The 25,013-nt window shown below is 39.3% G+C and overlaps 1 protein-coding gene across 1 annotated transcript in view; it reads right to left on the minus strand.

Annotated features, from left to right (window-relative positions):
- Window positions 1-15,622, minus strand: part of INSYN1 (inhibitory synaptic factor 1) — an 80,847-nt gene extending 65,225 nt beyond the window's left edge. The window contains exon 1 of the mRNA XM_053717326.1: window positions 14,760-15,622. The gene's annotated coding sequence lies outside the window, so the exon portion shown is untranslated. The remainder of the gene's footprint in view (window positions 1-14,759) is intronic.
- Between the last annotated feature and the right edge of the window lie 9,391 nt (window positions 15,623-25,013).

Consider the following 25,013-nt stretch of genomic DNA (forward strand, 5'->3'; position numbering starts at 1 on the left):
AACATTCCTGCGTGCCTCGCATAGTAATCCATGGCACAACGTGTCAACATTAGATCAGTAATAGTGCTGGGCCATGTATATTAGTGAAGACTTTTAAAGTTTACGATATATCAACATATTGCTTGTGAGAGACATTAAAAAAGCAATATATGTTGTTCAGTGTTATAAGATAAACAAGCTTGAGCAAGCAATTAAGCAACATATCTGCTGAGGTATAGCTAAGAGAGGTAGTGTCAAGGAGGCATATCTGACCTAACTGTTGTATGATATAGCATTGGAGTGCTATTAATTTATTAAATGAGGGGCACATCTCCTACCGCTTCATTTTATAGATACCAGCAGGAGTTATTAGAGTACCACTATGTGTTATCAAGCGTAGACATGGGTGTGGGTATATAGTTTAAACTATAGCTGTCGAATTAGGTTTTTCAGATACTCCAGGAAGGATCTAGAAGTGGGTGGACATCAGGGCCATAGATGCATAAAAATTATTACTCTTTTGACATGACAAACTGGGTATGAGGTGAAGTGTGTAGTTCATGCAATTCAACTCCCAGAATCTAGCTAGCTGCACTAACAAGTGTATGTTTTCATCAGTCGTGGCCAAAGACAAATTAGTGAGGTTTAAGGGGTGAGAGGAGGCACACATACATTGTCATTTTCTACAGTATCGGGAATAATAATGAAATGTAATGTGTTATGGGAGTTGTAATTTGCGGTTTACATCGTCAGCATTAAAGTGGCTGCTGCAACTTGGCTAGGCCTGCAAATGCGGTGAGCAGGAGGGCCCTTAACTGCAATAGGTGGTACTAAATCTAGCCTGTCAAAACACTCTCCACATCAGCTATTTACAAATAACTACCATTGCTTCAGGCGGGCACTGAGTGTCCAAACCATGAACACTCCAAATACAAACAGTAAATAGTACAGACCGGATAAAACAGAACAAAGTGAAAACAAAATACAATTGATATGTCAAGACAGATACTTCAGCTATTTCGGGTCAGAAACCTTTTGAGGCCATATGCGCTGGAAAAACTACCTTACGTGTGTAAGTAACTAAGAAGATGTTTAGTCAATTATGAGGCATAATGATGGAAAACAAACAGTCCCCCACAATGCTTTCCATGTAGACTTTCAGCCTATGCTTGTTGCTGGGTGATAGTTGTGCGGTTGCACAAACCTTGCAAAGTTTTTGGTGATTTTTTCAAAAGTAACTGCAATTCCGGCAGGTCAAATAAACAACACCACAGCTAAATCACAAAGAGAATAGTTGAACAGTCCCATCCGCATGTGTTACAAAGTGAAAATTAACGGAGAGCTTTATTGGATCTCAGCAAAAAATATAACATGAAGAGCGGTGTATTGATTAACTCAGCACAGGTTCCGCAGGTCATTCAAGGAGCGCATTAGTTCAAACGGCAGAAGAGCCGGCTCAAGTATGGTCTGTCCGCTCTTAGCCTATGCCCTCTCTGACCGACGCCGCTGCATGAAACAAGACCGGCAACCGCTTTAGCTGATGTACAGGGTGATCCGAGAGGGACAACATGTCAGTCAGATGCAGCTGTGAGCACCAAGGCAAACACAGAGTGGCGTCTCCAAATGCATTCAGATGTTATATAGCCATAGGTCAGGATAGAGGCGCTTTTGTGTGAGGGGTGGCCACTGCCATGCTGTGCTTCAGTCGAGCGGATGGTGTGAGCAGCCAAAGGCCGGTCCGTGTCAGTTTTATTAGTGCCCCATGTAGAGTTGTCAAAGGCTCTATGAGCAGAGTGACTAGGTCGGCTCGGTCCACGATCTAGGTATCTCACCGAGTGTGGTAGGGACGATGCCCGTGATCCCGTCTCTAATATCTCCTTCGGCCAGGTGGCCTCACTGCGGATAGAAGTCTTGGGCTCTGTTACTATTGCCATCTCTCTCCCCCGCGAAAGTTCAGGGGCGACGTGATGTACCCCTGGCGTCAGGATCAACATAGGTTCAGTTTCTGTCGCCGGAGAGGCAGTGTTGCAGGAGGGTATTTTTTGCCGGTCTGATTGCTTCTGTTCACTGATAATCGCGCACAAGTCCCGGCATGAAAACAGCAAGCGGTCCAGCTTAGGCAGGAGTACAGATTTCAATTCCGCCAAGATGGAGAGGTCAGTGTAGCAATCTGTGTCGTTAGGGAGCTCCATCTTTGCTTCTTTTATCTCATAATCAGGGGTAGCTTGGGGAAGCATGGTGGCAGTGTTCCCACCAACGTGCCAAACTGCTTATTTTTCCTTCTCGGCGGCCAAGGGGTGGTATGCCTTGATCCCAAAGAGTTCCCGGACACCTTCACTGTCAAGGGAGAAGAGGATGGCAAGTTCTGTAGCCACTTTGACTCCAAGCTAGACGGAGCTTTAGGAGCCTGTGGCCATCTTGGATTGCCGCCTACCGGAAGTCCCAAGAAGTTTATTTTTTAACCAAATCCTAGTGCCTTGCTGGATGCAGTGCAGGTTGGTGCTATTCTTTGGTGCCAATGATGAAGCATCCCGTCAGTAATGAGTATCACATAAAACCAAGAAAGCCTGCAAACAGTTTGCTGTAGACAAGCAGACTAAGGACATGGATTACTAGAACCATGTCCTGTGGTCCGATGAGACAAGATAAACTTATTTGGTTCAGATGGTGTCAAGCATGTGTGGCGGAAACCAGGTGAGGAGTACAAAGACAAGTGTGTCTTGCCTACAGTCAAGCATGGTGGTGGGAGTGTCATGGTCTGGGCCTGCATGAGTGCTGCCGGCACTGGGGAGCTACAGTTCATTGAGGGAATCATGAATGCCAACATGTACTGTGACATACTGAAGCAGAGCATGATCCCCTCCCTTCGGAGACTGGGCCGCAGGGCAGTATTCCGACATGATAAAGACCCCAAACACATCTCCAAGACGACCACTGCCTTGCTAAAGAAGCTGATTGTAAAGGTGATAGACTGACCAAACATGTCTCCAAACCTAAACCCTATTAAGCATCTGTGGGGTATCCTCAAATGGAAGGTGGGGGAGCGCATGGTCTCTAGCATCCACCAGCTCTGTGATGTTGTCATAGAGGAGTGAAAGAGGACTCCAGTGGCAACCTGTGAAGCTCTGGTAAACTCCATGCCCAAGAGGGTTAAGGCAGTGCTGGAAAATAATGGTGGCCACACAAAATATTGACATTTGGGCCCACTTTGGACATTTCCTTTTAGGGGTGTACTCACTTTTGTTGTCAATGGTTTAGACATTAATGACTGTGTGTTGAGTTATTTTGAGGGGACAGCAAATTTACACTGTTATACAGGCTGTACACTCACTACTTCATATTGTAGCAAAGTGTCATTTCTTCAGTATTGCCACATGAAAAGATTTAATAAAATATGTACAAAAGTGTGAGGGGTGTACTTAAGAAATTAGTTATACTTGAATTTCATTGTACCTTGCTGTTCTCATATCAGAGCGTATCTAGAAAGAGTGGAATGTAACATTCCATGAGACAGATAATGTGAGAATATTCATGTTATTAAAAACACTCTTAGCTAATTAAAATGCCTTCTAAATGAAATAATATGATTAACATAAAGCTAGACACGCCGGTGAAACCTGTAGGTTTAATTATTAGGATTGCTAAGAGGAGCTGGGGAATCTGCTGGATAACATCTGCCTGTATTCCATTGAATGATGACTTTCAGCGCTGTTGCATGTTGGTAATACCATATCCAAAACCCGAAGATAAGTAATGCATTTATAAGTTTAATCACTGCTTTGCTCTACTGTACTGTAATCACTGCTTAGTGTGTGTTATAATAAAAAACATTATTAATTTACTGCATGCTCGTGCGCCCCTTTTTCAGTACTATAGTAAGAACTAGTTTGCACTTTCCCCAACTCCAGGACAAAACACCATCTGAAAATATCTACTCACTAAGCTTATCTGTGACCATAAATCTGACCACCATCCTAGTATATGCTTCTCTAGCAAAGGAGTTCAACTTGCCAGACCTCTTTTATCATTCAGGCTCTCCATAGTTTTGACTGGCAGGACAATCTGTCAAAACTTTATGTCCCTGTCATTTAGGATTGCCACATCCTCAACCATGTTTTCCTAGACAGATATAAGGGAGGGCATGCAGGAAGGAACATGTATAAAAGTTAAAATGCAGTAATTTTTTCTCTCTTTAAACTCAAGTATATTTGAAGGTTTTTTTAAAAATGTCCTGAAAACTAGAAAAAAAAAATAGATCAGCTGACATGCATTCTACTCCTGGACTAAACTTGAAGGAGAAAAAAAGCAGTATGTGTATCAATTATTTTCCCTTTCCAATATAAACACCAAGTAGATCTCTCATGTGCACAGCACAATGCTTGGCTGTTGGATAAAAGAAATACAGTAAAGAAGCAGTTGTAAAAATGAATCAAGTGGACGCCAGCTGCAAGTTGAAACTACAAAAAAATCTGGACACTTTTAGAGGCTGCAAATATCTTGCCATATAAGTCCAAAATCAGGATAATCCTGATGTTTGATATGAAACTTGAGAGGTGGTATTTCAAAGAGTCATACAAAGAAAAACATATTTCACCTAATTATAGACAAATAATTTCAAAAATACTGTAAATATTGTGACTGATGAGCTTTTGATTGTATTTGTCCCCATAATCTGCTCTAGAGTTATCAACGCCATAGGCAAAAGGCCCCTTGTGAAATATGCTCTCTGCCACTCATCAGATTCGCATAGCTGGCTGCTGAGCTTTAGCAAACTCAGTGTTAATTATAATTTGTTATTTTACATTTAAAAATCATATCTTAAGTTAGTGAACCTAAATAGATTGAAAATAAGGTGACTATGTTTAGTTCAAAGCAGATAATATACCTTTGAAAAACAAAATGAGGGTAGAACTGTATAATGTTTGTGTCTAAACCACGGATGTAATATGAAGAGCTTTCACTCATTCTACTTCCTACCCAAAGTTGTGTGGCGTTTTAAAGCAATATGGCTCTCCACATTTGCAACAAGGATAGAGCCCACCAACATGACTCATCTGTGGAAGTTCTTGCACCTTTTCTCTATAAGTGGTTCATTCCTATTTTCCAGTGTATATTTTCCTGAGTCTGTACGTATATGTCTATTTGGTATACTACAATGATTAATAATGCCATATATCTTGCTAAAACATTATTTGATGTTTATGTATACGTGCAGATGTATCAGGGCATATTTTGGTCTAGTCAACTAGGTCTGTACCTTGACAGCAGGATTTAGGAGGGCTGGAGATTTTGAGGTGTAGTTCTATTGCTTGACGCCTTTCCACTCGTATGCTATCCAAATGTTTTATTTCATCATTTTATTGCCAATAACATACTATGAAAACTGTCACTCTGCGCCACCAGAGGGTGCATATAAAGCACCATCTTTGGTGCATATAAAGCAGGAACTCAACCCACTTCCATTGCACCCATGGATAGTCCAATAACTGCCTAGAAAACAGAGGTAGAAAGAGCAGAAAACAAAAAAAATACTATGGCCACTAAGTCTTCCAAGTATCCTTGTGATCCACTCCCAGCTGAAGAAATTGCTACAAGAAGGTCACTAGGACTTTTTTAAATGTAGGGATAGTGGCCATGTAATATATTTTTGCCCAGTAAGACCTCCTAAGACCCTCACTCCTATACTATGCAAACAGTCCTTTGAAAACCAGCCCTTTCCTTTGTCTTAGAAATCATTATCTGTGCCTGGAAGCATTCCTCTTTCTCCTGCAAAATCTGTCCCAGTGGAAAAACCTGTAGCCCTATCTCTGCACCACCACAGGGCTTTAGCTTGTGCTGATGCTTCCGTGTTCCTTGCACTGATTGTGCTCTTTAGCTCCACCTGCATGCCAGCTGCAGGCAGTTACCTAGTCAGCAGTGCTATAAAAAGCAGCCTCACAGACTACGCCATGCCCTAACATTGTGGTTCTACCAGTCTGTTAGTGCATTTGACCTTGCCTGAGTTTCTGTTTGTTTTTTCCCTCTGGTTCCTGAATTTGGGTCGCCTCCTAACTACTCTTTTGGATATCCCTTTTGTTTGTTGAAAGATTGGACCGCTATTCTGGTATACAGAACTTGGCCTTGTCTCCTGACTACTCTAACAGATTCTCCCTGTATTTGGTGACTTATCGGAATGCTCTCAGGTATCTGACTCTCTGTCTCCTGGCTATTCTCGTATAATCAGCCTGTCACAGCTACCTGTTATCCTGTGTCACCATCCTGCCTTCTCTGGTATCCTGCTCCTGTACCCAAGTCCTGCAGAGGGGGCTTGCCAAGTTCTAGTATCCAGCTACTGCATCCAAGCTCTGTAGTAAGTATCTGCCAAGTGCCAGTTTCCAGCTACTGCATTCAAGCTCTGCAGAGGATATCTGTCAAGTTCCTGTATCCAGTTCCTGTACCCAAGCTCTGCAGAGGGTATCTGCCAAGTCCCAGTCTCCAATTCCTGCTTCCAAGCCCTGCAGAGGGTATCTGCCACATACTAGTATCCAGCTATTGCATTAAAACTCTGCAGTGGGCATTCCTGTCTTCGTCCTCAAGTGGGCATGCCAGTCTTTGGCCTAGAGTGGGCATCTCCTGTCTTGGCCCTAGAGTGTGCACCTCAGTGGAGCCCTGAGATTTAGATGCCTTTTGGTGTACAATACAGTGGTCAAGACAATAGGGTCTGCATTGGGAGGTCTATTTTGTACAAAGATCTGGGTTATAGGAACATAGACAGAAATGTAGATAGAAGAAAGATCAAGATTGACACCAGACAAAAAAGAGAATCAAAATATAGGCTTGTTTGATCAGCTGGAATCAAGCACATAGTGGTTTACCAATCACAGACTGAAATTGTAGTTATGTTTTCTTAGTTAAGATATGAAGATCCAGAATTCTTTGATATCATTGCTGATGAGATGAAATCGTGAATGCTGGCCATTCTAAGCCCGTCTGAAACTAAAGTTAAGAAACAGCGGTTATAAGATACTATTGGGATGATTGACAGCCCTTGCTAGTGACCAACTGGCTGCCAGTGAGCAGGGGGTGCTCAACATTTGATAAATGGAGTCCCAAGTAACCAGTCAGAGCAGGCAGGCAGGCTCAGTTTTGACAGTGATTCCACTCATCTACAATCCTGATTGGTTCATTTTATCAACCCATCAGGATATACCTTTTTTGCAAAAAGAGGAGGGAATTTTAAGAAGAACCAGAATACAACAAAGATCAACAGCTGTTTGAATTTCAGATAAGGGGAATTTTATTTTACTTTATTCTTCACACTGGGTGCTGCCAGCTTGGAGTGTATATTTGTTAAGTAATTTTTAAACTGTGCAAAAAACGGCAAAAATATAACTCTTCCGCTAAACTGAAGTGAAATGTACAGCTGTCAACAAGCCAGTAACATCACAGATCTGTTAAAGTGCCCTTCTCCTATCACAGGATGCAACAATACGCGAGCTACAAGATGGCGGCGCCCAGTATAACTTGCAGAGCTTTACCAACTGGATTCTGTAATGAGTTAAAATAAGAGAATGGCTTTAAATAGAGCTGCAGGTAGAGGAGGAAAAACAATAGCATAGCGAGTAGTAAAAGTGAATGTAATGAGTTAAAAATTAGCACAACTAGTTTACTCTTTAAAGGGACAGTCTACACCAGAATTTTTATTGTTTTAAAAGATAGATAATCCCTTTATTACCCATTCCCCAGTTTTGCATAACCAACACAGTTATAATAATATACTTTTAACCTCTGTGATTATCTTGTATCTAAGCCTCTGCAAACTGCCCCTTTTTTCAGTTCTTTTGACAGACTTGCAGTCTAGCCAATCAGTGCCTGCTCACAGATAACTTCACGTGCACGAGCACAGTGTTATCTATATGAAATATGTGAACACCCTCTAGTGGTGAAAAACTGTTAAAATGCAATCTGAAAGAGGTGGGCTTCAAGGTTTAAGAAATTAGCATATGAACCTCCTAGGTTAAGCTTTCAACTAAGAATACCAAGAGAACAAAGCAAAATTGGTGATAAAAGTAAATTGGAAAATTGTTTAAAATTACATGCTCTATCTGAATCATGAAAGTTTATTTTGGCCTAGACTGTCCCTTTAATTTTGACAGACTGTGCTAATACATTTTGTCTGTGCAACATCATGTTGGTAATTGAGTTTAAATTTGATTGCCTTATGGTGAGTGCCCCTAACATAAAATACATTGAGCAAGTATCCGTGAAATCCCATATTGTGTGAAAATTCCCATGTACCCTCCACATTCCCAACACAGAGTAGCTATCTCCAACACATCTAGTCTAACAATCAAATGAACAACCACAAAGCAATCCAATCATGTCTTGTTTCTGTAACCTCAATCTTCATCTAGATCACTGATGGACAACTTTTCAACACATGGTGGACTGCAGCTCAATATTTTTCAAGTCTTAAAGGGTCATGAAACCCAAAATTTTTATTTCATGATATAGAAAGAGCATGCAATTTTAAACAACTTTCTAATTAATTTCTATTATCTAATTTGCTTCATTCTCTTGATATCCTATGCTGAAAAGCATATCTAGATAGGCTCAGTAGCTGCTGATTGGTGGCTGCACACAGATGCCTTGTGGGATTGGCTCACCCTTATGCATTGCTATTTCTTCAACAAAGGATATCTAAAGAATGAAGCAAATTAGATAATAGAAGTAAATGGGAATATTACTTAAAATGGTATTCTCTACCTGAATCATTAAATATTTTTGGGGGGTTTAGTGTCCCTTTAAGGGCCACATATAAATTTAAGCAACCAAATAATAATATGCTTCCTAAAAAGTCCAGTGGCACAGGGGATATAGGTAAAGTTGCAGGGAGGCCTATATTTGCTTTGCTGTTCTCCCCTCCAGAGTGCTCTTAAAATTTTTGGCCACCTCAAAGCACATAGGTTTAGTTTTGCTTTTTCCAGGGGCCACAAATACTATAAAACACATGCTTAGTTCTGCTTTTCCCCAGGGGCCGCAAAGACTAGTGCTGAGGGCCACATGAAGCCCGTGGGATGCCAGTTGGCCATCCCTGATCTAGATTGTATGCTTTCTTTAGAGAAGAATCTTTCAAACGATCTGTCACAAAAACTGATCCTTTAGTATTTTAAAATGTATTAGTTAGTACAACTTACTACAAATTCAGCCATGTTATGTAGAATCCGCAAAGCAATCGGAGGTGCTATATCAGGTTTAGGTCCAATTACAATATACCAAAATCCTTAATCCATTTGCACAAAATGTTCCCTTTATAAGTCTTCTACTGGATATTGACTATTATATACACGCCTCTGGAATATTTTAAAACCCATCTCTCGTCATTTGACTGTCCCACAAAAGGGACATGCTGGGGGGGCCACAATGTGTGTTTGTAGCTATATAAGGTCATAACATTGTTTGAAATTGTAATACAGGTTCCCAACAAATTAATGAAAACTGCTACCTGTAATTGCCACAACTGCTGTCACTATACACCAGGAACTTAGATTGTTAGATAATACATTTGTCGGTGACAAACTTCCCTCACCCAAGATCGCAGCCAAATGTGTTAAAGGGATATGAAATGCAATCATTTTCTTTCGTAATTCAGACAGAACATATTATTTAAAAAAAAAATTCAATTTACTTCTTTATCAAATTTGCTTCCTCTGTTGAAGAGATACCTAGGTAGGCATCTGAGGCACTACAGGGCAATAAAATAGTGCTGCCATCTAGTGCTTTTGTAAATCGATAACATTCCTGCTGCTATATAGTGCTCTAGAAGTGGGCCAGTTTCTGAGCTTACCTCCCTGCTTTTCAACAAAAGATACAAAGTGAATGAATGAAGGAAGAAATGCATGCTCTACCTGAATTCTGAAAGAAAAAATGTGGGTTTCATATCTCTTTAGGCATGCTTAGAGCAGCTAGTTGTTCCCCTGGGCCCTGAATGTGAAGAGAACTGTTGGGAGCCTAGTCAATTCTGATTAATTGTCACACATACATGATGATGATCAGTGTTACATTTCACCATTTTTATGGTAACAGCAACATTCCTATTCAGGCTACACATCGCAAAGTACACCCACTCTCTCTGTCTCCCTCATAAAAATCTATCATTACACTGAATTATGTACTCACTTATATCAACATCTGAAAAGCTCCAAAGCGCAGGTTACTCGAGGTGCACAAACCTATGCAAGGTGATACTGATTGCCTATACTAGATAGACTAGTAGACAAATTAGCAGCACACAGTAGGTAAGATAAAGGGACGTGAAAAGCAAAGGTTCATCACTTCACAAGCCAGGTAGGCTGTGTTATAGGGAGCTGCCATGTTTACTAATAGCAAATCTAGCCCTGTTTTACAAGTGATTATAACCTAGAGAACATATTAAAATGCGCACCAGAATTCTGAAAAGAGCAAACAGTTAAAGGGATATTGCAATGCAAACTAATCATAGATATGCTTAAATAAGGGGTCAACAAAGCTGTTTAGAATTTAGAAACCAGTCAGACAGTGGTATTTGAATATAGATATATGGAGAATAACCCAAAAGTTAGGAGCCAGTGGTAAAATTCTAGGAGCTAGTGGCTCCTTGGCTCCTGGGCTTGCACACACTAATGAGAAGCTTAGAATGCTCTGAGACTGACATTCTTACTTACTGATCTGGCAATAGGGGAAAAGGACAAGCAACTTTTTTTTCCCACAGCAAGTTTATTTGCAGCCTTGATTAACAAACTATACTGGGGCTATATGGCACCAGAATACTTTGTACAGGAATGTCAGTTTCATATAAGTTTTATAAGCACCTTAATGTGTTTTTTTCCATTGTCCCTTTAAATGTTTTTTTTTGTTAATGCATTACAGTATTTGAGGTATGAAAATGCATATCCTAGCACTTAAAAAATACTTTTTTTATGCTTGTGAAGAACTGCTCCTGCCCGCCTGCCTCCAAATATAGTTATGGGAGTTTTCCTTACCAGCCAATGAGTAATTTATTTCTATAAATCAGCCGCACACAAACATACACTTCTTAATAATTTCAATATCAACAGCTTTAAAAAATAAAAAATTGAATTCAAACACTATTTTATCAGGGTTAATAACTGATCTTTAGCAGAAATTATTGTCCAGCAAACAAACATTTTTGAAAACAATAAATAATATCAATTGATCACATATCATATTTCAGATTACTTATGCAACTCATGCTATCTAATTGCTGAGTTCTGTTAGAGAATTCTTACTATAACAGCAGCCATATTGGTGCACACACAGTTGGGCAAAATGCACAGTGCCAGGAATTTTGTTTGACCTAGCTATGCAATGATGGTTGTAGGTGACATTCTTCACCAAAAGGTGCTGGTGCCATTATTCCCTTATCACTAAAAGAATAAAGTAGTAAATACAGGGTTAAAACTTTATATTCTCCATTTGGTAACTCAAACTACTCATTTTTAACTATGTCTTTTATAACTACTGCACTTTTTGCTACAGTGCTGCAAAATGTGTTGGCCTTTATAAAAATTAAAAAAAAAAAAAAAACAGTAAAAACAGAAAGTATTTCTGCTAATATTCCATGTTATGAATGAGTCTGCTATTCATCTGCTGGCACCAACAAAGGCTTGTCAGATGCCATGATGTCACTTTGGAGACTCTGGATATAGAACAACAGTTATTGGGAGAGGTTTATGAAGCTATAGTAGAAGTTTTCAGAAGTTTTATGAATGAATAGGACGCACAGTAGACTTGCCCAGCCTTAAACCCGGGGGCCACAGTTCAATTCTCCAATGACACAGATTAATCACTGGCACAATAAGTCCAGGTAAATAGACGTAGAAGGAGAGGTTATATAGTATAACAGGTTATACAATGCAATCCGCATTTATCATTGCACAAGAATTTCACCAGAGATGCTTGTGCAATGCCGCACCCTGCTCACTGGCTGTTAATCGGCCGCTAGCAGGGGCTGTCAATCATCCTGACCGCTGCTTCTTAAAAAACATTATTTTATGATTCAGATAAAACATTCAAATTTAAAACAACTTTCCAATTTACTTCTATTATTTAATTTGCTTAATTTTCTTGTTATCCATCACTGAAAGGTTTATCTAAGTAAGCTCAGGAGCAGCAAAGAACCTAGGTTCTAGCTGCTGATTGGTAGCTGCATATATACACCGGTTGTCATTGGTTCATCCATGTGTTCAGTTAGAAACCAGTAGTGCATTGCTGCTCCTTCAACAAATGATACAAAGAGAATTAAGAAAATGTGATAATAGAAGTAAACTGGAAAGTTGTTTAAAATTGTATGTTCTACCTATATCATGAAAGAGAATTTTTGAGTTTCATGTCCCTTTAACTTTTGTTTTGGGTGACCCTGAAACTATGGGCTTCCTGCTTGATAAATGGAGCCCTTAAAGTGAATAAATGGAATAATATAGGATTTTATAGGTGCCTATATATGGAGCATTAGAATGTTTTGTTTAAAGGGCCATAATACCCAAATGTTTAAACACTTGAAAGTTATGCAGCATAGCTGTAAAAAGCCGACTAGAAAATATCTCCTGAACATCTCTATGTAAAAAAGAAAGATATTTTACCTCAAAAGTTCCTCAGTAGCCAGTAAAGTATTTCTAAGCAGCATTTTAGTATGTCTGTCCTGGGACAGCTGAAAGGATGAGCCTCGTGCACTCTCATATTATTTCACCAATCAGGTAAAGGAAGTTTACTATGAAATCTCATGAGAGTTAAGTCAAATCTCATGAGATCACAGTAAGAGTTCATGACCTCAGCACTGCTGATGCTGATTGGCTGCTGTTCATTTCTTCATTTTTTATTTTTTTTTACCTGCAGCTGGGAGCAGGTGAGTATAACTTTTTACACATAACTTACTCTGCTGAGCTGAGGAGATTGTGAGGTAAAATATCTTCCTTTTTTTTTTACATAGAGATGCTCAGGTGATATTTTCCCATCAGCTTTTTACAGTTATACTGCATAAGTTTCAAGTGATTTAGCATATGAGTATTATGTCCCTTTAAAGAGGATTTGTTGGGAGAAGTAATATGCATCAAAATAAGGACTCAGTAATTATAATAACAATGGCAGAAAGGTGCAACATGCGTTATATATGATTTATATACAAAAATGATGTTAGGCAAAATAAAATAAATATATTAAATGAATAGGAAAAATAGGATGTTATGGCCATAGGTCATATAGAGCAACATGTTCTGTTAAAAAGTAAAGTTATATGAGCAATGAGAGAAGTCGTGGGAAGTTAAATAATTTACAGAAGCTATAAAATGTGATATTTGGCAGAATAAATAAATGCACACATAGCCGTATGTATATAAATTGATGAGATTATCAGGAGCAATAGGTAATGTGCGGGAGAAATTCTAAAAGCAATGGTAGCAGTTATGGAAGATCCATATCCCCTTAACAACCGCAATGAACCATGGGACATGGGACTATTATATCCTCCCTTCTTGTCACAGAAAATAGCGTGGTCTCGCCACCAGCTATTAATTGCATAATCCCCATAGAAAGACCAGTGACGTACAGGGTACATCACTGGTCTTTAAGGGGATATAGAGCAATAAGAAGAAGTATAGGGACAGTTTACCTCACTGGTCTTTAAGGGGATATAGAGCAATAAGAAGAATTATAGGGACAGTTTACATAGAAAAAAGTAAAAGACAATGGCACGTTTCTCTTTTATTATTATCTTTAGTTGAGGCCTGCAGATCAATATTTCAGAAGCCTTAAGGGACGCATATAAATTTATGGCTATTAAACACACAAATGATATTTCTCCAAAGGGCCAGTCACCTTGTTAGCTAATGAACCACAAATCTACAAAGCACATATTTTTAGCTTTGCTTTTTTTCCTTGGGGCCACAAATAGCATGGCCCACGTTGGCCATCCCTGATTTAAGTGATACAGAGTAAGGGGATAATTTATTGTATTATATTAAAAGGCAGGGAATATATTATTGGGGCTTTGTAGGGGATGTTATAGAGGATGATATATGTTGAAATACCATAAGCTACAGGAACAGGGTTTAGAGAACAATACTAGAACAATAAAAAGGTTGATGACTTTATACAGAAAAAGAAGACATATAAGAAATGATTATATGGAGCATTATTAGAGAATTGAGAGAGACTATACTGTGGGTAAAATTAGTTTTAGTTATATGGAAGAATATAAAGGAAGGGATTATTTGAAGAAATTGGGGTATAAAAGGGTAAGTGATATAGTGATCTATTATGATTTGTTACACTATAACACGGTCTATGTTACTTTATTGTATCTAATAATTGTGATAAATCCCCTATAATTAATGAAAAGTGAACAATGAATTCCCTCAATTTAAAAGCTATACATTCAAAATCACCTCAGTATGCATTAGCTTATGCCTTTTTTGTACACACCTAGGCTCTCAAAGCGATTATATAGATAAGAGAACTGACAACTGAGGTTATATAAAGAAATAGAATGTGTTAAAGGGAGGTGAATACAAATAATTAGAAGTAACAACATATGAACAGGATACATATTGTTTTCTGTATAGGTTCTAAAACAATATATATATTACTGGGAAGATAGTGTTTTACAATACAGTGAAATGAATGAATACTGTATATATATATATATATATATATAAATAAATAAAATCAGTGTATATGAAAGTGTTTTTTTGTTGTTGTTGATCACATCTTTTGATACACATTTAGCTTTATAAACCATGTCATACCTGGTGAGTAGGGTGGCTGGTCCTTAGCTATACTTGAATTTGTGGAAAACAAGTCTCCACCCCTTATACATTCCTCTTCATTTGGTGGTAAAACACATCCAGGTCACCAGAGTAAGGTGGCAGCCAGATATTCATCCAGACAAAGTGCAGAAATACCTCAACTATATAGCCAGGTTCAAGCATAAAAATATATAGTTGTTGTAAGATATATTTTAAACAAACACTGAGTTGTCTTTCCAATCTCTTCAATTGACTGTAAGCAGTGGTGTCCTCTCCTCTATTTATGCAGCTGCATGCCCTTTATCTGCCTTTCTTTTATTTCTCTTATTCATGTGCCCTTTGCTTTTATATCTTACCATTTCCCCTCTCTGCTCTATGCTGTGTGGCTGCCTCTCCTTCAGTAATTCTCCCACCTGTCCTTTCCACCCAACCTATTTCCTCAGTCTGTAGTTTCCCGTCATTTGTTCTAATTCATCTTTTCTACATGTTTTGTCCTTTTTAACTCTAAAATTAACCAATGCCTCTATGTCCCCAGGTCTTCTCTCATTCCTGTCTTCCTAAGCTTTCTCTGCAATTTCATTATTTTTTCATATGTTTAAATGACAGTGATCATTTATCCTTTTCTCATATACACCTGTCTTCTAATACCCGCGTTATCTATCCGTCTGTCACACCAGCCCCCCAGCTCTGTTCACTCGGATCTCTCCAAAACATGCTATTTTACCCGGCTAGCTGCCTCCTGTACTCCGCATCTGTCACAGTGCCCCTCAGCTGGAGGGCAGCAGATAGCGCTCAGGCCTTATCCCCCCCACTATGGTCCTGATGCTGTAGCAGCGCTGATACAATGCCGGATGCTTCTGCTCTCTGCGACATTCCTGCTTCTCTCCCCCTTCTCCCCCTCTCCGTCTCCGCTGGCCTGTGGGCGGGGTCCTAGCCTCTCTTCCTGTCTCTCGCTCTGGATGCACTCACACTGGCTGGCTGTGGGTTTCCCCCCTTGTCAAACACAGCACTTATCTCAGTGTGTGTTCAGCTTCTGCTCGACTCTGAGGGTGACACTTATCAGAGGCAGGCAGAGCATCTTCTTATTTACTCCTCCCATGCCAAGCATTGGAGCCCTTTTTACTCCATAATTTCCAGCCACCTGCAGTGTGTTAGTACAGCATAGTTGTGCAGGGCATTGCTCTGCTGCCTGCTCACCTGACAGAGATCTGCAGACAATTGCATCCCTGCTAAAATAGTGCCTTCAAATATCGGTTTTAATTCTGATATATATATATATATATATATATATATATATATATATATATATATATATATATATGTTTATTTTTAGGAACATGATATCATTTGCGTGGTGTTCCATTTTTACACCCACTGTAAATCTTCTAATGGTATATACCAGATACTATCAATCTATATTGCTGCTATTGAACCTGATTTGTCACCACAAAGACTCTAGCCATTGAACACAAAGAAAATTAATTTGGAATGTACAGACATCCCAACTTGCAAAAACTCATTTCAGGAAGGTTGCTTCACTCGCTACTGCGCTTCCCCCCTCCCAGTTATATATTGGACACCTTGAAACCCTAAATAAGATAGAGACTTATCATTAACCCCTTAATGACCAAGGACGTACGCCACACGTCCTCAAAAAAAATACAGTTAATGACCGAGGACGTGTGGCGTACGTCCTTGGTCTGGAAAGCAGCTGGAAGCGATCCTGCTCGCTTCCAGCTGCTTTCCGGTTATTGCAGTGATGCCTCGATATCGAGGCATCCTGCAATAACCCCCCTTGGCCATCCGATGCAGAGAGAGCCACTCTGTGGCCCTCTCTGCACCGGACATCGGTGGCCGGTATCGTTGGTGGGTGGGAGCAAGTCTGGGAGGCGGGTGGGCGACCATCGATGTGCCGAGAAGAGTGGAGGGGGGCGGGATCGCGCACGGGAGCGCGCGCGTGCACGGGGGGCGGCGGGCGGGCGCGTGCACGGGGCGGGAGCGGGAGGGAACCGCTACACTACAGAAAAATAAAGCTGTCAAAAGTAAAAAATTAAAACTTTTGATAGCTGTAAATTAAAAGCTAAGGGATCTGGAAGGGGTGGGGGGTTGATCTTGGGGGGGGGGGGAAGCTACACTACAGAAAAGGGCATTTTTGTTTTAAAAAAGGCACATTTTTTTTACTAAACTGGGTACTGGCAGACAGCTGCCAGTACCCAAGATGGCGCCCATTAAGGCAGAGGGGGAGGGTTAGAGAGCTGTTTGGTGGGGGATCAGTGAGGCTGGGGGCTAAGGGGGGATCCTACACAGCAGCATATGTAAATATGCTAAAAAAAACACACAAAAAGCCCAAATATAGCTTTTATTTTAGTACTGGCAGAGTTTCTACCAGTACTTAAGATGACGGGGACAATTGTGGGGTGGGGGAGGGAAGAGAGCTGTTTGGGAGGGATCAGGGGGTCTCATGTTACAGGTGGGAGGCTGAGCTCTACACTAAAGCTAAAATTAACCATGCAAGCTCCCTACAAGCTACATAATTAACCCCTTCACTGCTAGCCATAATACATGTGTGAAATGCAGCGGCATTTGGCGGCCTTCTAATTACCAAAAAGCAACGCCAAAGCCATATATGTCTGCTATTTCTGAACAAAGGGGATCCCAGAGAAGCATTTACAACCATTTGTGCCATAATTGCACAAGCTGTTTGTAACGTTTTTTTTTTAATTTGATCGCATTTGGCGGTGAAATGGTGGCATGAAATATACCAAAATTGGCCTAGATCAATACTTGGGGTTGTCTACTACACTACACTAAAGCTAAAATTATCCCTAAAAGCTCCCTACATGCTCCATAATTAACCCCTTCACTGCTGGGCATAATACACGTGTAGTGCGCAGTGGCATTTAGCAGCCTTCTAATTACTAAAAAGCAACGCCAAAGCCATATATGTCTGCTATTTCTGAACAAAGGGGATCCCAGAGAAGAATTTACAACCATTTAAGCCATAATTGCACAAGCTGTTTGTAAATAATTTCAGTGAGAAACCAAAAGTTTGTGAAAAAATTAGTAAAAAAGTGAACGATTTTTTGTATTTAATCGCATTTGGCGGTGAAATGGTGGCATGAAATATACCAAAATGGGCCTAGATGAATACTTTGGGATGTCTACTAAAAAAATATATATATATGTCAATGGATATTCAGAGATTCCTGAAAGATATTAGTGTTCTAATGTAACTAGCGCTAATTTTGAAAAATAATGGTTTGGAAATAGCAAAGTGCTACTTGTCTTTATGGCCCTATAACTTACAAAAAAAGCAAAGAACATGTAAGCATTGGGTATTTCTAAACTCAGGACAAAATTTAGAAACTATTTAGCACGGGTGTTTTTTGGTGGTTGTAGATGTGTAACAGATTTTGGGGGTCATAGTTAGAAAAAGTGTGTTTTTTTCAATTTTTTCCTCATATTTTATAATTTTTTTTATAGTAAATTATAAGATATGATAAAAATAATGGTATCTTTAGAAAGTCCATTTAATGGCGAGAAAAACGGTATATAATATGTGTGGGTACAGTAAATGAGTAAGAAGAAAATTACAGCTAAACACAAACACCGCAAAAATGTAAAAATAGCCTTGGTCCCAAACGGACAGAAAATGGAAAAGTGCTGTGGTCATTAAGGGGTTAAAGTAGCTTCCCACTAAAGTCACATTAAACAAAAAAGTAGCTTTATTGCACAACCACATACAACAAACCTATTTTCCAGTGACCGTACACTTGTTGAATGCTTAAAGGGACAGTCTACACCAGAATTTTTATTGTTTTAAAAGATAGATAATCCCTTTTTCTTTCATGTAATTGGCAAGAGTCCATGAGCTAGTGACATATGGGATATACAATCCTACCAGGAGGGGCAAAGTTTCCCAAACCTCAAAATGCCTATAAATACACCCCTCACCACACCCACAATTCAGTTTTACAAACTTTGCCTCCTATGGAGGTGGTGAAGTAAGTTTGTGCTAAGATTTCTACGTTGATATGCGCTTCTCAGCATTGTTGAAGCCCGATTCCTCTCAGAGTACAGCGAATGTCAGAGGGACGTGAAGGGAGTATCACCTATTGAATACGATGATTTCTCTAACGGGGGTCTATTTCATAGGTTCTCTGTTATCGGTCGTAGAGATTCATCTCCTACCTCCCTTTTCAGATCGACGATATACTCTCAATTTACCATTACCTCTACTAATAACTGTTTTAGTACTGGTTTGGCTATCTGCTATATGTCTATGGGTGTCTTTTGGTAAGTATGTTTTTTATTTCTTAAGACACCTCAGCTATGGTTTGGCACTTTATGCATTTATATAAAGTTCTAAATATATGTATTGTACTTATATTTGCCATGAGTCAGGTTCATGTATTTCCTTCTGGAGACTGTCAGTTTCATATTTGGGGAATATAAACATCTTTTAAATATGAAATTTATTTCTTACCTGGGGTTTAGTCTTTTTTTCAATTGACTACTTCTTACAAATTGCGGGCGGTATTAGGCCCGCGGGTGCGACAAATGCTTAACTTTATTGCGTCATTCTTGGCGCGAATTTTTTTTGGCGCGGAAAAGTACGTCTATGATGCTAGTTCGTCACTTCCGGCGTCATACTTGACGCCGGGACCTTTCACACTGTTGCGTCATTAGTGACGCGAGTGTGTCATTTACGGTTATTTTTTTGGCGGCAAAAAAGTTTAGTTACGTTGTGCGTCATACTTGGCGCCAAACTTTTTTATTATTTCAATACCCCATTGATGTTTGCCTCTTGCTTTTTTCTATCAGAGGGCTATGCTATTTGCATTTTTTCCCATTCCTGAAACTGTCATATAAGGAAATAGATAATTTTGCTTTATATGTTGTTTTTTATCTTACATTTTGCAAGATGTCTCAACCTGATCCTGCCTCAGAAGCTTCTACTGGAACATTGCTGCCTGACATCGGTTCAACCAAAGCTAAGTGCATTTGTTGTAAAATTGTAGAAATTATCTCGCCGAATGTCATTTGTAATAGTTATCATGATAAACTTTTACATGCAGATAGTGGGGGTAGTTATCAACGTGTCAACTTTCCTGCCTTCGCCGGCCCAATACGCCCGCCTAAGCTCGCCTACCTTCGCCACCGCGGACCTGAAAAAATACGCCTAAGTTATCAAATAAAGCTGTCAAAAAGCCGCGGGACGATGAGCAGCGGACTGTGAGAGTTATGACTCATCCGATCTCGCTGCTCTTCGGCTGTTTGACAGCTTTCTTGCTAGCCTGTCACTAAGCACTCACACTAAACTACACTGTTCTACCCCCTATACCGGCGCCCCCGGAGCCCCCCGCAACTAAATAAAGTTACTAACCCCTAAACCGCCGCTCCTAGACCCTGCCGCAAGTCTTATAAATGTATTAACCCCTAAACCGCCGCTCCTAGACCCCGCCGCAAGTCTTATAAATGTATTAACCCCTAAACCGCCGCTCCTGGACACCGCTGCCACCTACATTATACCTAGTAACCCCTATCCTGCCCCCCTATACCGTCGCCCGCTATAATAAAGTTATTAACCCCTATCCTGCTGATCCCGCACCTCGCCGCAACTAAATAAATAGTTTAACCCCTAAACCGCCGATCCCTGAACCCGCCGCAACCTATATTAAATTTATTAACCCCTATCCTGCCCCCCTACACCGTCGCCACCTATAATAAATTTATTAACCCCTATCCTGCCCCCCACTACACCGCCGCCACTGTAATAAAATTATTAACCCCTAAACCTAAGTCTAACACTAACCCTAACACCCCCCTAACAAATATTAATTAAATAAATCTAAATAATATTTCTATTATTAAATAAGTTAATCCTATTTAAAACTAAATACTTACCTATAAAATAAACCCTAATATATCTACAATATAAATAATAATTATATTGTAGCTATCTTAGGATTTATTTTTATTTTACAGGCACCTTTCAATTTATTTTAACTAGGTACAATAGCTATTAAATAGTTATTAACTATTTAATAGCTTACCTAGCTAAAATAAAGAGAAATTTACCTGTAAAATAAAAACTAACCTAAGTTACAATTACACCTAACACTACACTATACTTTAATAAATTATTCCTATTTAAAACTAAATACTTACCTGTAAAATAAACCCTAAGATAGCTACAATGTAATTAATAATTACATTGTAGCTATCTTAGGATTTATATTTATTTTACAGGTAACTTTGTATTTATTTTAGCTAGTTAGAATAGTTATTAAATAGTTATAAACTATTTAATAACTACCTAGCTAAAAGAAATACAAAATTACCTGTAAAATAAATCCTAACCTAACTACCGACGAATGAAGGCTCCTTTAAGGGACGTCATCCAAGATGGCGTCCCTTCAATTCCGATTGGCTGATAGGATTCTATCAGCCAATCGGAATTAAGGTAGGAAATTCTGATTGGCTGATGGAATCAGCCAATCAGATTCAAGTTCAATCCGATTGGCTGATCCAATCAGATTGAGTTCGCATTCTATTGGCTGTTCCGATCAGCCAATAGAATGCAAGCTCAATCTGATTGGCTGATTGGATCAGCCAATCGGATTGAACTTGAATCTGATTGGCTGATTCCATCAGCCAATCAGATTTTTCCTACCTTAATTCCGATTGGCTGATAGAATCCTATCAGCCAATCGGAATTGAAGGGACGCCATCTTGGATGACGTCCCTTAAAGGAGCCTTCATTCGTCTGTAGTCCGTCGGGAAAGAACGATGTTCCGCGTCGGCGGGATGAAGATTCAAGACCCGGCTTTGAAGATGACCTCGCCCGGAAAGAAGACTTCTTCAGCGCCTCTTGGAAGATGACCTCGCCCGGATGGAAGATTTCTTCAGCGATGCTTGGAGGATTACTTCATCGGATGGAAGATTTCTTCAGCGCCCCTTGGATGATCACTTCTGCCGGTCCGGATGTCCTCTTCAGTTCCATCGGTGGCTCAGCTGAGTGAAGACGACTAAAGGTAGGATGATCTTCAGGGGATTAGTGTTAGGTTATTTTAAGGGGGGTTTGGGTTAGATTAGGGGTATGTGGGTGGTGGGTTTTAATGTTGGGGGGGTTGTATTTTTCTTTTACAGGCAAAAGAGCTGAACTCTTTGGGGCATGCCCCCACAAAAGGCCCTTTTAAGGGCTGGTAAGGTAAAAGAGCTTTGAACTTTTTTAATGTAGAATAGGGTAGGGCATTTTTTTATTTTGGGGGGTTTGTTATTTTATTAGGGGGCTTAGATTAGGTGTAAGTAGCTTAAAATTGTTGTAATATTTTTTTAAATGTTTGTAACTTATTTTTTTTATTTTTTGTAACTTAACTTTTTTTATTTTTTGTACTTTAGTTAGTTTATGTAATTGTATTTAATTGTAGTTATTTGTAGGTAGTTTATTTAATTTATTTAATGATAGTGTAGTGTTAGGTTTAATTGTAACTTAGGTTAGGATTTATTTTACAGGTAATTTTGTATTTCTTTTAGCTAGGTAGTTATTAAATAGTTAATAACTATTTAATAACTATTCTAACTAGCTAAAATAAATACAAAGTTACCTGTAAAATAAATATAAATCCTAAGATAGCTACAGTGTAATTATTAATTATATTGTAGCTATCTTAGGGTTTATTTTACAGGTAAGTATTTAGTTTTAAATAGGAATAATTTATTTAAGTGTAGTGTAGTGTTAGGTGTAATTGTAACTTAGGTTAGTTTTTATTTTACAGGTAAATTTCTCTTTATTTTAGCTAGGTAAGCTATTAAATAGTTAATAACTATTTAATAGCTATTGTACCTAGTTAAAATAAATTGAAAGGTGCCTGTAAAATAAAAATAAATCCTAAGATAGCTACAATATAATTATTATTTATATTGTAGCTATATTAGGGTTTATTTTATAGGTAAGTGTTTAGTTTTAAATAGGATTAACTTAGTTAATAATAGAAATATTATTTAGATTTATTTAATTAATATTTAAGTTAGGGGGGTGTTAGGGTTAGTGTTAGACTTAGGTTTAGGGGTTAATAATTATTACAGTGGCTGCGGTGTAGTGGGGGGCAGGATAGGTGTTAATAAATTTATTATAGGTGGCGACGGTGTAGGGGGGGCAGGATAGGGGTTAATAAATTTAATATAGGTTGCGGCAGGGTCAGGGAGCGGCGGTTTAGGGGTTAATAGGTATAGAGTAGCTTGCGGTGGGCTCCGGGAGCGGCGGTTTAGGGGTTAATACACTTATTATAGTTGCGGTGGGCTCCGGGAGCGACGGTTTAGGGGTTAATATGTATAGAGTAGCTTGCGGTGGGCTCTGGGAGCGGCGGTTTAGGGGGTAATAACTTTATTTAGTTGCGGCGGTGTAGGGGGGACAGATTAGTGGTGTTTAGACTCGGGGTACATGTTAGGGTGTTAGGTGTAGACAGCTCCCATAGAAATCAATGGGATGTCTGGCAGCAGCGAACTTGTACTTTCGCTATGGCCAGACTCCCATTGATTCCTATGGGATCCGCCGCCTCCAGGGTGGCGGATTGAAAACCAGGTACGCTGGGCCGTAAAAGTGCCGAGCGTACCTGCTAGTTTTTTGATAACTAGCAAAAGTAGTCAGATTGTGCCGTACTTGTGTGCGGAACATCTGGAGTGACGTAAGAATCGATCTGTGTCGGACTTTACGTCACAAAATTCTACTTTTGCCGGTCTTTAGCCTTTGATAACAAAGGCGAATCAGCCTCGCCACAAATACGCTGCGGAATTCCAGCGTATTTGAGGTTGACGGCTTGATAACTACCCCCCAGTGTACCCATTAGTAATAGTACATTGCCAGTTGCAGTTCCTTCAACTTCTAATGTGCATGATATACCTGTAAATTTTAAAGAATTGGTTTCTGATTCTATTCTGAAGGCTTTGTCTGCATTTCCACCTTCAAATAAACGTTAAAGGTCTTTTAAAACTTCTTTTAGTTGATGAAATTTCAAATGACCAACGTCATAATAATTTATCCTCTTCTGATGAGGATCTATCTGATTCCGAAGATCCTTCCTCAGATATTGACACTAACAAATCTACTTATTTATTTAAAATTGAATATATGCGTTCTTTATTAAAAGAAGTGTTAATTACTTTGGATATTGAGGTAACCAGTCCTCTTGACGTTCAGTCTAATAAACGTTTAAATGCTGTTTTTAAACCTCCTGTGGTTTCTCCGGGTTTTTTTTCCTATTCCTGAGGCTATATCTGATATGATTTCTAAAGGAATGGAATAAGCCATGTACTTCTTTTATTCCTTCTTCAAGGTTTAAAAAATTGTATCCTTTACCAGCAAAATCTATAGAGTTTTGGGAAAAGATCCCCAAAGTTGATGGGGCTATTTCTACTCTTGCTAAACGTACCACTATTCCTATGGAAGATAGTACTTCCTTTAAGGATCCTTTAGATAGGAAGCTTGAATCTTATCTAAGGAAGGCCTATTTATATTCAGGTCATCTTCTTAGACCTACAATTTCTTTGGCTGATGTTGCGGCTGCATCAACTTTCTGGTTGAAGAATTTAGCGCAACAGGAATTGGATTCTGACTTATCTAGCATTATTCGCTCACTGCAATATGCTAATCATTTTATTTGTGATGCTATTTTTGATATTATCAAAATTGATATTTTAACTAGAAGAGCTTTGTGGCTTAAATCCTGGAATGCTGATATGACATCTAAATCTAGATTACTATCTCTTTCTTTCCAAGGTAATAATTTATTTGGGTCCCAGTTGGATTCTGTTATTTCAACTGTTACTGGGGGAAAGGGAGTTTTTCTGCCTCAGGATAAAAAACCTAAGGGTAAATCCAAGGCTTCTAATTGTTTTTCGTTCCTTTCGTCAGAATAAGGAACAAAATTTCAATCCTTCCCCCAAGGAATCTGCCTCCAATTGGAAGCCTTCCTCAAATTGGAATAAATCCAAGCCTTTTAGGAAACCAAAGTCAGCCCCTAAGTCTGCATGAAGGTGCGGCCCTCATTCCAGCTCAGCTGGTAGGGGGCAGATTAAGGTTTTTCAATGATATTTGGATAAAATCTGTTCAAAATCAATGGATTCAGAGCATTGTCTCTCAAGGGTATTGAATAGGATTCAGAGTAAGACCTCCTGTGAGAAGATTTTTTCTCTCACGTATCCCAGTAAATCCAGTAAAAGCTCAGGCTTTCCTGAAGTGTGTTTCAGACC

Source organism: Bombina bombina, chromosome 6, assembly GCF_027579735.1.
Source record: "Bombina bombina isolate aBomBom1 chromosome 6, aBomBom1.pri, whole genome shotgun sequence".
Classification (NCBI taxonomy): Eukaryota; Metazoa; Chordata; class Amphibia; order Anura; family Bombinatoridae; genus Bombina; species Bombina bombina.